Source organism: Lampetra fluviatilis, chromosome 52 (genome assembly GCF_964198595.1).
Source record: "Lampetra fluviatilis chromosome 52, kcLamFluv1.1, whole genome shotgun sequence".
NCBI classification, from domain to species: Eukaryota; Metazoa; Chordata; class Hyperoartia; order Petromyzontiformes; family Petromyzontidae; genus Lampetra; species Lampetra fluviatilis.
In genome coordinates, this window is record NC_136326.1 from 8,292,483 (window position 1) to 8,307,695 (window position 15,213).

Consider the following 15,213-nt stretch of genomic DNA (forward strand, 5'->3'; position numbering starts at 1 on the left):
GTGTGTATGTATGTGTTTGTGTGTATGTGTGTGTTTGTGTGTGTATGTATGTGTGTGTATGTGTGTGTATGTGTGCATGTATGTATATGTGTGTGTGTATGTATGTGTGCATGTATGTATGTGTGTATGTGTAATGCGAGCGTAAATGGGGTTTGCTGCTGGGCTCTGGCCCAATCACACGGCCCGGGGTATTGGGGGGCGGAACCCGGTATGGGGGGCGTGTGGGAGGGGCCGCCGTTCACCTCGGGTCCAATGGGAGGCAAGCTGAATGGGGGTGGAGCCAGCAGGGCAGTATGGGAAGGCCGGATCTGACGATCCGGAAGGGGAGGAGTCAGGGTCACGTGGGGGAGAGGATATAATTGGGAGCCCGGAAGAGATCGAGGTCAGTTGGGGGAAGTTAAGAGGCTGAGCCACGATTGGTGGTGAGAGGAGATCCGCGCCATCGGCCACGTGGCCGAAGGACCTTCAGCACGCCGTCGGCCAGCGGTGTGCGGAGTGCGGGAGTGGAGGAGCTAACAGAGGAGCGTGCGCGGCACGCGAGAGGAGCTGACGGAGGAGCGTGTGTGGCACGCGAGAGGAGACGCTGGTCCCTTGTCAGGACCAGCGGGGTGTGAGGAAGAGTGGAGGAGCTGACGAGGGAGCGCGTGCGGGGCGCGCGCGAGACGACGCTGGTCCGCGGACAGGACCAGCGGGGTGCGGAGAAAGAACCCAAATAAAAGACCAACGGAGACCAGCAGTGCCTGACGGAGTCTTTTATTACATATGTATGTATATGTGGTAGCATGGGGAGCGGTCGTGTCGTGGTTATCGCGCTGCGCTGCGAACCTGGACGACCCGGGTTCGATTCCCACTCACGGCCAACATCAGCGACGATTATCTGAACCGGCCCTGGGCCTCCCCTAGATCGACTCAGCCTCAAATGAGTACCTTGTGTGGTGTGTAGTAAACATCGCCACTGGGGAGACAAAGGCGGCCGGGCGTGGTGCTGGCCACCCACCCCCTCGTGTGCCGTGCCGGCCTTCATAGGTGCTGCTCGCTAACAGCACTTGCCCCTACAGTCTGTTACAGGTTGTATGGGGGATGGTGCCGTTGCGTCTGTTGTTACCTCCTTACGGTTTTAGCAGAGGCGACACTTTTCGTAATGTGACGCGCGTTGGGCAAAGTGCTGTTTGCGAGCACCTATTAAGCCTCACGCGGAGGATGGTGCAGGCAACATCGTCACGCACGGCCGTCTTTGTCTCTCCATTGTTGATTGTTGTTTTGCACCCCGAACTAAGTGCGCATACTAAGCCGCGGCCTCGCACATTTATACGAATCGTAATAATTATTATTCCTTAAACTATAAACTAAACTAGTTTTCATATTCTTTGGGTCTTTCGGCAAAGTCACGTAGATAGGTTCAAAGAAAATAACAAAAATAACAAAAAGCTACGACGTTTCGATCGCAACGCAGGCGGTCACCATCAGGATTTTCTTTGAACCTATCTACGTGACTTTACCGAAAGACCCAAAGAAGATGAATTCCTGCTGTCACGAAAGCTTTAAGGGGCCGTCCATAAATGACGTCACGATATTTGACCCCCCCCCCCATCGTCACACGGCGTCACAAAAAGTCAGACCCCCCTCAAATATGACGTTACAAAGCTCTGCCCCCCCCCTAAAAAAAAACATGCTTCAAATCGCTTTAAACTATTGTCATTGTAGTGCGTATTTAATGTGGCGCTGCACTCTGATGTTGGAGGAGAAAACATTGATTATAAAGTCAATTTAATTAAGTAGAACGTGTTTATATTTATTTAAAGTTGCGCATTTTGATGTGACGTCACATTTCTCAACCCCCCCCACCCTCGTCACACATCGTCCCACATCGTTACATATGTCTGACCCCCCCCCCCCTATGTGCGTGACGTCATTTATGGACGGCCCCTAAGTCAAGATTTAAACTAGTTTTTATTTTAACAGGTAAGGGGCCCACTGAGCTGCGTAGTTCTTTTTTCAGAAGCCATCACACAAATAACAGCTCAAGGTAAGGGCTTTTCATCATCATCATCGACACGTTATATTTACAGCAGCAAACAAACACTCTGAACGCGTGGCGACGTCGATTCTAAATGTGGAGGGGGAAACCGGAGGACCCGGAGAAAAATCCACGCGACCACGGGGAGAGAGAGAGAGAGAGACACGCAAACTCCAAATATACAGCAGCAGGCGTCAAGGTGGGAATCGAACCCACGACCTCCTACACACCACGGCGACCCAGATAGATACATTTATGTATCTTAGGACTCTTTTTGTTCATTACATGGTGGGTTTTTTATTTTTAAAATGTGTTTTCAGGACACCTAAACAAACCCTGGAGAAAACCCCACGTCTTGTGCGAGGGGACAACGCTATATCCCCGCCGCGTACAGATGGATTGAACAGAGGGAAATTGGTCCACAATTTTCCGTGCCGCCCTCTCCTGGCAGAGCCAGGGGTACGTCTCCTCTTCGACCCCCACCCACGGGTTAGGAATGGGGTTTTACAACACCATCTGTGTCTGAGCCACCAACCCCTCGCTGCTGCCTCCACAGCGCTGGGTTACAGGCAGCCCCTTGCAGCAGTGTGGCCACCACCGCCACCAACAACATCAACCGCCATTCGCCACGAAGTGGCGGTGCAGGCTGATGCCACGTGAAGTGTCGAACGCCCGCTGGCAGGAGGTCACGGGGCAGACCCAGCAGGTGCCACGGGTCGACTGACCGAGATGACCGAGATGACTGGCCAATGCACCACTTGTGCCCCCTACTGTGCCAACTTGCTGTGCTTTAGCCACCCGGCGCTCCGCTTGTTGTTGTGAGCGTCGCTTATCCGCCCTCTGTTGTTGTTGGAGGACGACTGCCTCCAACTGCCCAGTAGCGTCCTTCCCGAGCCTCCTCCACAGAGGCCGATCTTGACACCGCTGGTACCAGTCATCAGCAAGTCCACTCAGCTCCACGTTACGACACTCCATCTCTTCTCAAGCCCAGGCCGCGCCCGTTTAGCCCCCTCGATCAGGCCGAACAAAAGCTGTTTAGGCATGCGGTGGCTGGGCATGCGGGCAACATGACCCAGCCAACGCAGCCTTGCCTGCCGGAGGAGCTCACCGATGGGACTTTGTCCAGATCTTTCAAGGATTTGTGAGCTCCTCACAGGGCTGGATTAAGGCTGCAGCCCAGGGGCCTCCGCCAGCTGGAGGGCTTCGAGAGATGAAGTGAAAAGTTATTTCATTTGTGAATCCTGAATTATATTTGTTGTTAGCCTTGTAAAAATAAATTTCATTTTGCTTAAATTTACTTTTCCTTTTGAAAATATTACTGGGGGCCTCACAGTACATGTAGCCCAGGGGCCTACAACATATTAAACCGGCCCTGGCTCCTCACACAATCCAGCCTGGTTAAACCCAGTATGGATCGTAGGCAGGCCAGCCTAAATGTATCTAACCGGCAAAGATGTTCCATTAGGGGGGTCCACGTTTCGCAAGCGTAGAGAAGGGAGGGAATGACTGTGCCGAGAAGACCTGAAGCTTCGTGCGGAGCGACAGACCAGGTAGCATCCACACAGCGTTACGCAACCGATGAAAAGATAATGCTTTTCGACTGATTCGGGATGAGACCGCTGCTGTTAAACCGGAGCCCGTCATGAGCACACTGCCTAGGTAGGGGAAACTCTCCACTCTCTCCACAACTGCCCCATCACCAATTGGGAGTTGTGGGGGTGGAGTGTCCGATGGTACAAAATATCCAGGCAGGTGCTTAGTTTTGGTGGCGCTGATGGTAAGCTGCACCTCTTAGTGGTACACTCCAGGTTCTACAGCAGCGCCTAGAACTCCTCCTTTGAGTGAGCAGCAATCACCAGATCATCGGCATACATAACGTGGTTGAGCAATAGGGAGCCATCCCTTGATCGCACTCGGGTATCGATGAGCCTCCCATTGTGTCTGTACCAGATGTAAATTCCTCCAGTACAGCTATTGAAGGCTTCACGAACTACGTGGTCGAAATAGATGTTACATAATTTGGGAGCCAAAGGACATCCCTGTCGCATCCCAAAGTGAACAGGGAATGGCTCCGACTCCCGTCCACGTAGTTTAACCCGGGCCCGCTCACCATCATGAAGGTCCTTAATGATCGTGAGCAACGGGTCAGGGACTCTGAAAGCACGAAAAACAACACAGAGCCTAGGCCTACTTATGGTATCATTGGCCTTGACCAGGTCAATAAAGCAGATATGTAGATCTTGTTGGAATTCCTACACCTCTGCTGTAGCAGACAGACAAAATATCTCATCTGTGCAGGACCGCCCTTTCCTGAAACTGAATTGGGGCTCCGCAAGCCTCTTGCTTGTGTAATATCGTTGAGGACTCTTGGACGCCGGGGTTGGAGGCACACATATTTATTCCGCGTTAGTTGGCACAATCACGGACATACAACACTGGAGGGGGTATCGGCCCCCTCACCCGGCTAGCTGGGGATACACTTGCTAGCTATGCCTAACCTACCTCCTAGTCCTCCACTAACGGGCTAGGGGAGGCTATCTGGCCCGACACTGGTAAGTCGGGCTTACGGTACCCGGAGTCCCAGACCAGCTCTGATAAGAGCACCGGCTCTGGCTCTCGAGACCACGCCACTGGCTCGGTCCTGTGCGGCCCTGATAAGGGCGGCGATCCAGGGGAGTCCAGGGCTCTATCTGGACGATCTTCGGTCTTCACTGGTTTAGCTTAACATATCTCCCCGAGCCCTCCGGCTCATCCCCTTTTATACCAAACCCCCCGCTGAGGGGTGGGGCCCCGGGGGATCCCAGCTCCGAGTCAGCCCCCCAGGCTGCCCGATGCGGACGTCGCTGGGAGCACCTGCCCGTGCACCGACATAGCCACGCCCACTGTGTTTCTTTCCCATCTGATCCCATTGTATACAGCCCCTCCGTAACACCCCTACATCACCCCCCCCTGTACAGCTCGCAGCCGTCCCGGCTGCAAAAAAACAACAATAAAAGTGTATTTTACCCCTTGAACCCGCGTGTGCCTCACAATTTTTTTTCAACAATAACAATAACAAGAACACCAATAAGAACCGCAACAGCAAGAATAGAATTAACCCGGCGCACACCCCCTGAATAAATACGAATACCGTAAGAGCACCCTATATCCAATATGTAGGAGAACACACCACACACACAACACACAATGAACACAACATATGTACAATCCAGTGGGCAGGAACCACACCACCCACACAACACACAATGAACACAACATATGTACATTTCTCCGGCCCTCACAAAAGTCTGCGCATTTTTGCGCGTGTTCTTGCAGCGGGCCCTTCACACGGGGCAACCCCGGATGGCGGACTGTCTGGTGGCAACTGTCCGTCTCCGAGTGAGTGTCTTTTTGATGCCGCGAGACCCTCGGCATCCCCAGGAGGGGTTGTCGGGCGTGAGTCCGTCACTCCTGGTGCACCTGGGGGCGGGACAGCCGGCAACACGTTAGGTGAGAGCAGCGGAGACGGACCCTGTGAGTCGGTCGACCCCCCACATGTTTGGCCACGCGTGTGTGAAGTGGGAATTCGTACCGCAACGAAGGGTTTTAATCTGGACGGGTGCACAAACCACCGCCGCTTCCCCCATTTGATGCGTACGCACTGAGGCCGCAAAACCTCAACCACCTCCACAGGGCCCCGCCACGGCCGCACCAGTTTAGTGGAGGTTGCAAGTGGTACCTGTGGACAGTGCAGCCATGCCTTGTCCCCCGGCTTCCACTGCAGCACGTGCGCCCGTCCCAGTCTGAGCCTCTCATTAGCTTTCTGACGGAGGTCGGAATTTTGCATGGCAGCATCCCGTGCCTCTGTTAATTTAGCAAGATTAAATTTAACATGGTCGGCCAATTTAGTTTTACCATGCGGCGCGGGGATCTGCAGCTGGGCCCGAACAGGCGGGTCAGGTTCGCGGCCATACATCAGGAAGAAGGGGGAAAATCCCGTTGCCGCATGGGGGGCCATTCTATATGCTGCCAAGACCCCTTGAATTTGCAGGTCCCAATCGGTCTGTGAGTCCGAAACCTGCTGTGACAACATCGACGTGATGGTTCGATGCAGACGCTCGACCATCCCGTCAGTTTGCGGGTGATACGGGGAGGTACGAATTTTTTTCGTGCCCAGGAGCTCACAGACTTGTTGGAGTAGTTTGCCGGAAAAATGTTTGCCCTGGTCGGTCAGCAGCCGCTCCGGAGCACCTTTGTCCAGGACGTATCCCTGGGCAAAGGCCTCCACAATGGCTGCTGCCGACTTGTTGGCAAGGGGCCAGGCCATAGGCCAGCGCGTAAAGTATTCCACACCGGTCAACACATATCTATTGCCCCTGGGGGTGGCGGGGAATGGGCCCAGAATATCCAGCGCGACAAGCTCGTTGACTCTGGAGACTTTGATAGATTGCAAAGGCGGGTTAGACTCCCGTGCTGGTGGTTTCCGTTGCGCACACCGAGGGCATGACCCCAACAGATCCGCGACATCCCTTGTCATGCCCGGCCAAAAAAAATCAAGCTGGAGCAAGGCGAGGGTCTTTTGGGTCCCCAGGTGGAGGAGGCGCTCATGAGCGGCCCACACCACCTTACCCCGCAACCCAGAAGGGACCACCAGCCGGTGTCGATGGGATCTCCCGTCCCAATGCATTAGCATACCCTGGACCATTTCCCATGAGTCGGCATCACCCCTCCCCCGTCCAGCACCCCCGACGCGACGACGCAACGCGAGGAGGGAGGTATCCTCCATCTGGAGGCGCCCCCATTCAGTGACAGGCAACCCCAACAGGGAATCTTTTCCCTGTTGTGCGATCGAATTCGTCATTGACGCTGCGTCGTCGGCGGCCGCCAAGACCGGAACGGATATCTGACCCGGAGGCCTGCAACGTCCCGACCCCAGGAGGCATGCGCATTCGGAGGTGGTTGGCATGCGCGACAGAGCGTCCGCATTGGTGTGGCGAATGCCCTTACGGTACGTAGTTTCAAAATCAAAGTCCTGGAGAATCACCAACCATCGAGACAATTGTCCCGATGGTTGTTGAACTTGCAGGGCGTACTGTAGTGCCGCATGATCTGTACGGACGGTGAAACGCCGACCGTACAGATACGGGCGATACTGTTGGATGAAATTGACAATTGCCAACAGTTCCAGATGGGTGACACAATATCTTTGCTCTGCTGGAGACAACACCCGACTACCGTACGTGACTACCCGTTCTACGCCGTCAACCACCTGGAAAAGCACGCCCCCAATACCCGTGTTGCTCGCATCGGTGTCGAGCAAAAAGGGTTTAGAAAAATCGCGGTAAACCAAGGGAGGAGCTTTTACCAGAGCGTCCCGAAGGGAGATAAAAGCAGCCTCCTCCTCCTGTCCCCAATGAAACCGGACCCCCTTTGATGTCAAAGCGTGTAGGGGCTTCGCAATTGTCGCAAAATCCGCAACAAACCGTCGGTAATACGACGCGAATCCAACGAAACTCCTGACCTCTCCCACAGAGGTGGGAGTCGGCCAGGAGCTGACACACTGCGTTTTGGCGGGATCGGTAGCAATACCTAAGCGTCCGACGATATGTCCCAAATAACGCACAGATTCGCGTAACAGATGACATTTTTGGGGTTTAAATTTCAAATTAGCTGCCCGCATTTTGAGGAAAACCGCCCGCAACCTCTGGAGATGTTCGTCAAATGTTTTGCTAAAGACGATAACGTCATCTAAATAAATCAAGCACGAGTCCCATTGCAATCCAGCCAAAACCAATTCCATCAATCTCTGGAAAGTTGGCGGCGCTGAGTGGAGTCCCATCGGCAACCAGTTGAATTGGAACAGGCCGTGCGGTGTACAGAATGCAGTTTTAGGCTTTGAATCATCGTCCAGAGGAAGCTGCCAGAATCCCGAAAGCAAATCCAATGTGGAGAAGAATCGCGCTCCCGCCAAGGCGTCAAGCGATTCGTCTATCCGTGGGAGCGGGTATGCGTCGGCAACAAAAATTTTGTTGAGGCGACGAAAATCGACGCACAAATGCAACGAGCCGTCCTGTTTCTTAACCAGGACGCTCCCCAAGGGCTGGTAGAGGGAGAAATGATGTCGGCGGCTAACATGTCATCAACGGCCGATTTGATATGGTCCTTTTCGGCGGGACTTAACCAAAAAGGATTCTGGCGTATTGGCGTGCTGTCACCTGTATCAATATGGTGACGCAGCAGATGAGTACAGCCCAAATCGAATTTGTTCCGACTGAAAACGTCGGAAAATTCACACAGCAGTGTTTTAAGCTTTTGACGCTCTAAATCCGACAGGTCCGTCGATCCCGCACAAAGCGCCTCGAGCCACCCTTCATCGCTGTCCGAATGTGGTCGCGGCAGAGGGACAGTGCTTACGTGATTCGCGACGGGTTCCTCACAGGGCACCGGCGTTGCGTGAGCAAGCACGGTCTCCTGTGGAACCACCACCGTCTGCGACCCCACATTGAGGACCGCGATGAAAGGATCCCAGTCCCCTTTAACGATGGTCTGGGCCGGAATTAAATGAGGTCCGCTAACCCCGGCCCTTGACGGCCCCAGCAGAACCCCCTGGTCCCCAATGCCTTTAGCGAAGGGCCGACGAAGTTTAAGAGGCACCAACATTTGTGCCCCCGGCGGTACGCGTACCGTTCTATCGAGGAACGCCGGTACCGTCGCGAACGCCGTCCGACCCGCAGCGGGGGACGGCAGAAACGCCATGCGTCAGCCCGACGGGAGCTCAATGCAGCCCTGGTCGATCAAAATACGAATCGGCATTTTGCCCAGGAAGTCCGTCCCCAGCAGGCACGGAACCGCCAGCGAGGAGGAAACAAAAATCGGGCCAGATAATTTGATATCACCGATACAAATTTGCGCTCGAATTTGTCCAATGATGCCAAGTGAGCCCCCGTTAGCAGCATAGAATGGAACGTTAACGGGCAGCAAAGGACGGCTCTGGACAGGAAGAATATTGTAAATTAGTTCTGAAATGATGGTCGCCGATGCTCCTGTATCGACCAGGATGCGCACCTCAACCCCGTCGATGTGCCCCACAACGGCTGACGACCCCGACGATGCGGCCACAACGCGATGGGCCAACATGGACCACTGGCTGGGTTCGATATGAGTCCCCACAGTGGTGCGTGTTGGCGCGACGGTGTGCAATGTCGGCCCCCCGTTCGCTGCGGTGTGCGAGTGTGTGACGGGTATGTGCGTGGGCCAAACATGAGGGGTGCCGCGACACGCCGGGTTATGTTGATGGAGCTTGGGAGGAAGGCCGGCGTCCTGTCGAGGCGTCGTCCCGCGCTGCCGAGGAGAGCGGCACCCCGAGGCGACATGGCCCCGGATGCCGCAATTGTAACAGCGCGGAAGCGCTGGCGACGACGATGGATGGTCGAGGCGGCTCGACCCTTCCCGGCCCGCCCGTACTCCCGCTCTCTGCTGCAGTTGACGATCGACGGCGCAAATTTCCTCTGCCGGGAGTGTGGCTGCAGCCACAGCACGCCCGGTCGCTGCCTTGCTGGCCTTCCGTCGCTGCGAGAGTAGGTTGGCGTGGAGGAGTCGTGCAGCCTGGAGGGAACACATTTCTGCGTCGTCCTGTGCCACGACGACGATGTCTAAGTCGTCCGCCAGCAGGAGGATCTTCTCGGTTACCATAGCGTCCACGCCTTCGTTGTCCATTCGTGGGAAGGCCGTCTTTGCTAGTGCCAGGAGACTCGTACGATACGCCAGGGGCGACTCCTTTGCACCTCGCTGGCGATCATAAAAGAGCTGCCTGTAGTCCGACGGTGGTCCGTAGACTGCAGCCAGCAGCTGCAGTGCCATCTGCAGCGTGGAGCGTTTGTCCTTCGATGCCGATGTAAGGGTGGCGAGGGCGTCGCTGTCGAGGAGCGCCGGCAGCGCGCGGAGAGCCTCGGCATCTGTCCACTGCGCCATTTCCTAGTGCGCGAGGAAGCGCCGCTGGAAGCCGCCCCAGTCGCCATCCTCGCCAACAAACTCCTTGAGTGGAGGTAGCCGTTGGTGCAACGCAGCAGCCGCCGTGGAAGGTCGCTCTTCGTTGTCACCGTCACTCTGCTCGACTTCGGCGCGAACGACGGATGGCATCGCCGGTCGCACCAGTGGTGACGCTCTGTCCGCTGGTGATGACGCGGCAGCCACTGTACATCCGACGTCGGACGCGAGGCTCAGGCCGGCCACGCCCTCAGCAGCTGCTGCGGCGATGGCGGGAGATTCGAAGTCGGGCTCCGTCGAAATGGCGGGAAGGAGCACTGGTCGTCGGCTGTCGTCGCCCCGTGGCGGTCCACCAGCCCCCAGCCGTGTGATCTGTTCCAGCGTGGCGGCAGCAGCGTACAGCAGCTCCGCCAGTTTTGCGTGAGCCTGCCTCAGTCCATCTGTCGACGGATCTCCCTCATCCCAATGCTGCGGTGTGGATGCATCCGGCCCCGGCTGCTCGATGCCTTCTTCAGCCGTCTCGTGCTCCACAACTGCATCGGTGTCCTCCGCCTCCGGTACCCTGGCTCGAGCTGTCCGGCGCGTGTCCATGTTCGTGGTTGTTCACTTCTGTCACCAGATGTAATATCGTTGAGGACTCTTGGACGCCGGGGTTGGAGGCACACGTATTTATTCCGCGTTAGTTGGCACAATCACGGACATACAACACTGGAGGGGGTATCGGCCCCCTCACCCGGCTAGCTGGGGATACACTTGCTAGCTATGCCTAACCTACCTCCTAGTCCTCCACTAACGGGCTAGGGGAGGCTATCTGGCCCGACACTGGTAAGTCGGGCTTACGGTACCCGGAGTCCCAGACCAGCTCTGATAAGAGCACCGGCTCTGGCTCTCGGGACCACGCCGCTGGCTCGGTCCTGTGCGGCCCTGATAAGGGCGGCGATCCAGGGGAGTCCAGGGCTCTATCTGGACGATCTTCGGTCTTCACTGGTTTAGCTTAACATATCTCCCCGAGCCCTCCGGCTCATCCCCTTTTATACCAAACCCCCCGCTGAGGGGTGGGGCCCCGGGGGATCCCAGCTCCGAGTCAGCCCCCCAGGCTGCCCGATGCGGACGTCGCTGGGAGCACCTGCCCGTGCACCGACATAGCCACGCCCACTGTTTCTTTCCCATCTGATCCCATTGTATACAGCCCCTCCGTAACACCCCTACACTTGCAAGGCGATGTTGAATAATCCTTGCCAGGACCTTTCCCGGCACACTGTGCAGTGAGGTGTCCTTGTAGTTGTTACAGTCTGTGCACTCCCCTTTCTTGAAGAGGGGGGTCACCAGGGCATCCTTCTAATCCTGTGGAACCCGTCCACTGGTCTAGACTGTTGTTATGATATAATGTAGGGCAGTATGTGCACAAACGCTACCCTCCCTAAGCATTTCACTTGGCAGATCATCTCTGCCCGGTGCCTTTCCTGGTCTCAGGCTCTGGATCGCCTTCAGTACTTCCTCAACAGATGGCACCTCAGCCAGTCACTCAAAGGGGGTGACTTCTTCCAAATATTTGAGGCACTGCAGCCTCAGCAGGGTCATCCCCACTTCGTCCCACGATGTTTTCCAGGTTGAGGGATTTCCCCTCCCCCAGGACCTCACAGAAAAGCTCAGCAATTTTGCAAACCTGTTCCTGGGGGTCGGAGATTGGATCACCATCCTTTCCCCTAATGATGGTAACAGGTGTGGCGCTGCAGGTTACTTTTTTGATGAATTAAAGAGCGATTTGTGATCGCGAACCATTGAGGCAGACTCAATCTCTTTAGCAACCTGCGACCACCACCCATCCTTGCAACGCCTCACGGCTCTCCGAACCTCCGAGCGAAGACTGGTAAGCCTCCTCATTCTCTGACATAGGATGCTGTAGACGATGAGAGTGGGCCTGTCGCTTTTTTTCAGCCAGCCTGAACACCTCCTCTGTCAGCCAGGGTATCTGAGGAGGTATATACCGTGTACCCAAAGCAGCCATTGCAGCTGCATGAGCCACAGTTCTAAACCTTTCCCATTTCCCCTCGACGTCTGGAGGAGTGGGGGACAATGCCCACCCCGATTATGACATTATCGCTTGCAACTTTCATCAGCTAACTGAGACCATGTCACTATGGGTTTGAATTGGGTCCTGGGTGTACACCCAGGCGTATCTTAGAGATGACAAGTCGATGGTCAGTGGGCAGATCAGCTCCACGGTAAGTCCTGGTGTCAAGGACATGGGCCCGCACCCACTGTTCCATCACTATGTAGTCCAGCAGATGTTCTTGCTTGGACCCGGCATGCATCCATGATGTTGTGTGGATGCGCCGATGCTGGAACAGTGTGTTGGTAATTACAAGCTCATGGGCTGCACATAAATCGAGTAGCCTCCTACCGTTGTTATTGAGCTAATCGGGCCCATGTCTTCCAATCACTCCAGACCAGGTGCTAGCATCATGACCAACTCGGGCATTGAAGTCACCCAACAAGATGACTCTATTCCGATGGGCCACTTTAGTCAGCACCTGTGACAGGAGGTCATAGAAGGCATCTGAACCATTGGCCTTGCCTGCATCCTTCCACGGATGTTTGTCTTCAGTGGAGGCATAAGTAACTACGACCACCACTCCTCGCCACTGGTTGATGGGAAGGTCAGCCCAAAGTTGCCTGGGGCTTACAGCTTCCCACACCTCACCACCACGCTCCCACGCCCCCTTCATTCTTTTGTTCAGAAGAAGAGCCACTCCCTGTTGTTTGGCAGTCACCTGCCCCGTGTAGAGGACTGTCCATGGTGGCAGGAGCCAGAGCTGGTCCACCGGACCTTCTGAATACCACAGAGATCCAGGTGGTACCGGTTCAGCTCACGACAGAGGAGTGGCAGCCTCTCCTCTGCAGTGCGCGTTCGAACATTCCACGTGGCCATCCATAGTGCATTTGAGTTGTTTCTGGAGGAGCCCCGAGAGTAAGGATTCAGTCTCCTGGCTCTGCCAAATGGGGTTTGGCCAGGAGACGTCATAGACGCCTGTACCCCTGGGGCCTCCGGCACAAGATTAGTTACATTTTTAAATCGTGGTTTGGTGGTAATTAATTGAAGGTGTTACCAGCCCCTCGCACCCGTCCAGAGCCCCCATTTAGCCGCTGTGGTGGTTACAAATGCCATGCAGGGAAAGGCCAATCTAAGTTGGCCCTCCCCCCACGGCACTGCCCACCACAACGTTGCCGTCCAGCACCACGAGGAGGTAGGGGGTTGTTTTTTCCAGACACCGCCACCACCACCACCACCGCCACCCCCGCCACCACCACCCCCACCGCCACCGCCACCGCCACCACCGCCCCCACCACCACCGTCACCACCGCAACCACTACCACCACCACCGCCACCACCTCCACCGCCACCGCCGCAACCGCTACCACCACCACCGCCGCCACCACCTCCCCCGCCACCACCACCACCTCCACCACCACCGCCACCACCGCAACCGCTACCACCACCACCCCCGCCACCACCACCACCTCCACCACCACCGCCACCAACGCAACCGCTACCACCACCACCGCCACCACCACCATCCCCGCCACCACCACCGCCAGCACTACCACCACCATCGCCACCGCCACCACCGCCACCACCACAACCAACACCCCCGCCCCCGCCACCATCACCACCGCCACCACCACCCCCGCCACCACCAGCCGCACCACCACCGCCAGCACCACCACCACCGCCACCACCACCACCGCGGCGCGGCCACCACCACCTCCGCCACCACCACCACCACCCCTGCCACCACCACCACCCCCGCCACTACCACCACCTCCGCCACCACCACCACCACCGCCACCACCGCCATCACCGCCCCCGCCACCCCCGCCACCACCCCCGCCACCACCACCACCCCCGCCACCACCACCACCACCGCCGCCACCACCACCCCCGCCACCACCACCACCACCGCCGCCACCACCACCCCCGCCACCACCACCACCCCTGCCACCACCACCATCACCGCCACCACCACCGCCACCACCCCCGCCACCACCACCACCCCCGCCACCACCACCACCCCTGCCACCACCACCATCACCGCCACCACCACCGCCACCACCACCACCCCCGCCACCACCACCACCCCCGCCACCACCACCACCCCTGCCACCACCTGGCTCGCAATTAAAGAAACTCAGTCACAGCCATCGGAATGGTGATCATCATCAGCAGCAGCGGTAGCAGCGCCGCGCGAGTCGGGCTGTCACTCTGAGCCCCCTGTAATTGCGCAGCTTATTTTTAGAGGAGCCGTATTTATGGAACGAGTCAAAGGGTTTGACAAGAAATAACGAGACAAAGATCCCCCGTATCGCCTCGAACAAACAGTTGGGGGAAAGTGCCGCTCGCGCCTGGCACCTGTGAATGCCGGCACGTATGTGTGTTGAACTTCTTTCGTACCGTACGTAGCCAACCGTGCCCACCCAGCAGCGCGTGCACCCGCCCGCCTTTGTCTCCCCAGTGGTGATGTTTACCGCACACGGCACCGGGTTCTCGTTTGAGGCCGAGTCGACCTAGGGGAGGGAGAACCAGGGCCGGTGTCAGGGAATCGTCACCAGTGCTGGTGGTCGTGAGCCGGAGTCGAACTCGGGTCGCCGGGTTCGCGGCGCTAACCGCGACACTACCGCTCCCCCACAACACGAAGACAAAGATCCCCCGTGGGACACGTGTACACACACACACACACGGAACACACACACGGAACACACACACACACGGAACACACACACACACGGAACACACACACACACGGAACACACACACGGAACACACACACACACACGGAACACACAAACACACGTGTACACACACACAGGGAACACACACATGGAACACGTTTACAACAGCAACAACCGCCATTCGCCACTAAGTGGCGGTGACATCACCACGACGCTTGTGCCAGGCTATGTGCACGTTGAGGCCACGTGAAGTGTCGAACGTCCGCTGGCAGGAGGTCACGGGGCAGACCCAGGTGCCACGGGTCGACTGACTGAGATGACTGGTTGTGGTGATAGTGGTGGTAGTGATAGTAGTGGTAGTGGTGGTAGTGGTAGTAGTGGTGGTGGTAGTGGTGGTAGTGGTGGTAGGGTTAGTGGTGGTAGTGGTGGTTGGTTGTGGTGGTGGTAGTGGTGGTGGTAGTGATGGTAGTGGTGGTGGCAGTGGTGGTAGTGGTGGTGGT

The 15,213-nt window shown here is 56.7% G+C and overlaps 1 long non-coding RNA gene across 3 annotated transcripts in view; it reads right to left on the reverse strand.

Annotated features, from left to right (window-relative positions):
* The window catches only part of LOC144949148 (uncharacterized), a 36,477-nt gene that overhangs the window by 15,037 nt on the left and 6,227 nt on the right, over nucleotides 1-15,213 (reverse strand). For 2 of the 3 annotated variants that reach the window (XR_013640249.1, XR_013640248.1), the window contains exon 2: nucleotides 14,436-14,548. This is a non-coding gene — a long non-coding RNA (uncharacterized LOC144949148). Of the gene's footprint in view, nucleotides 1-5,313; nucleotides 5,477-14,435; nucleotides 14,549-15,213 lie in introns of those variants that run through there. The other variant, XR_013640247.1, reaches the window with a different exon arrangement.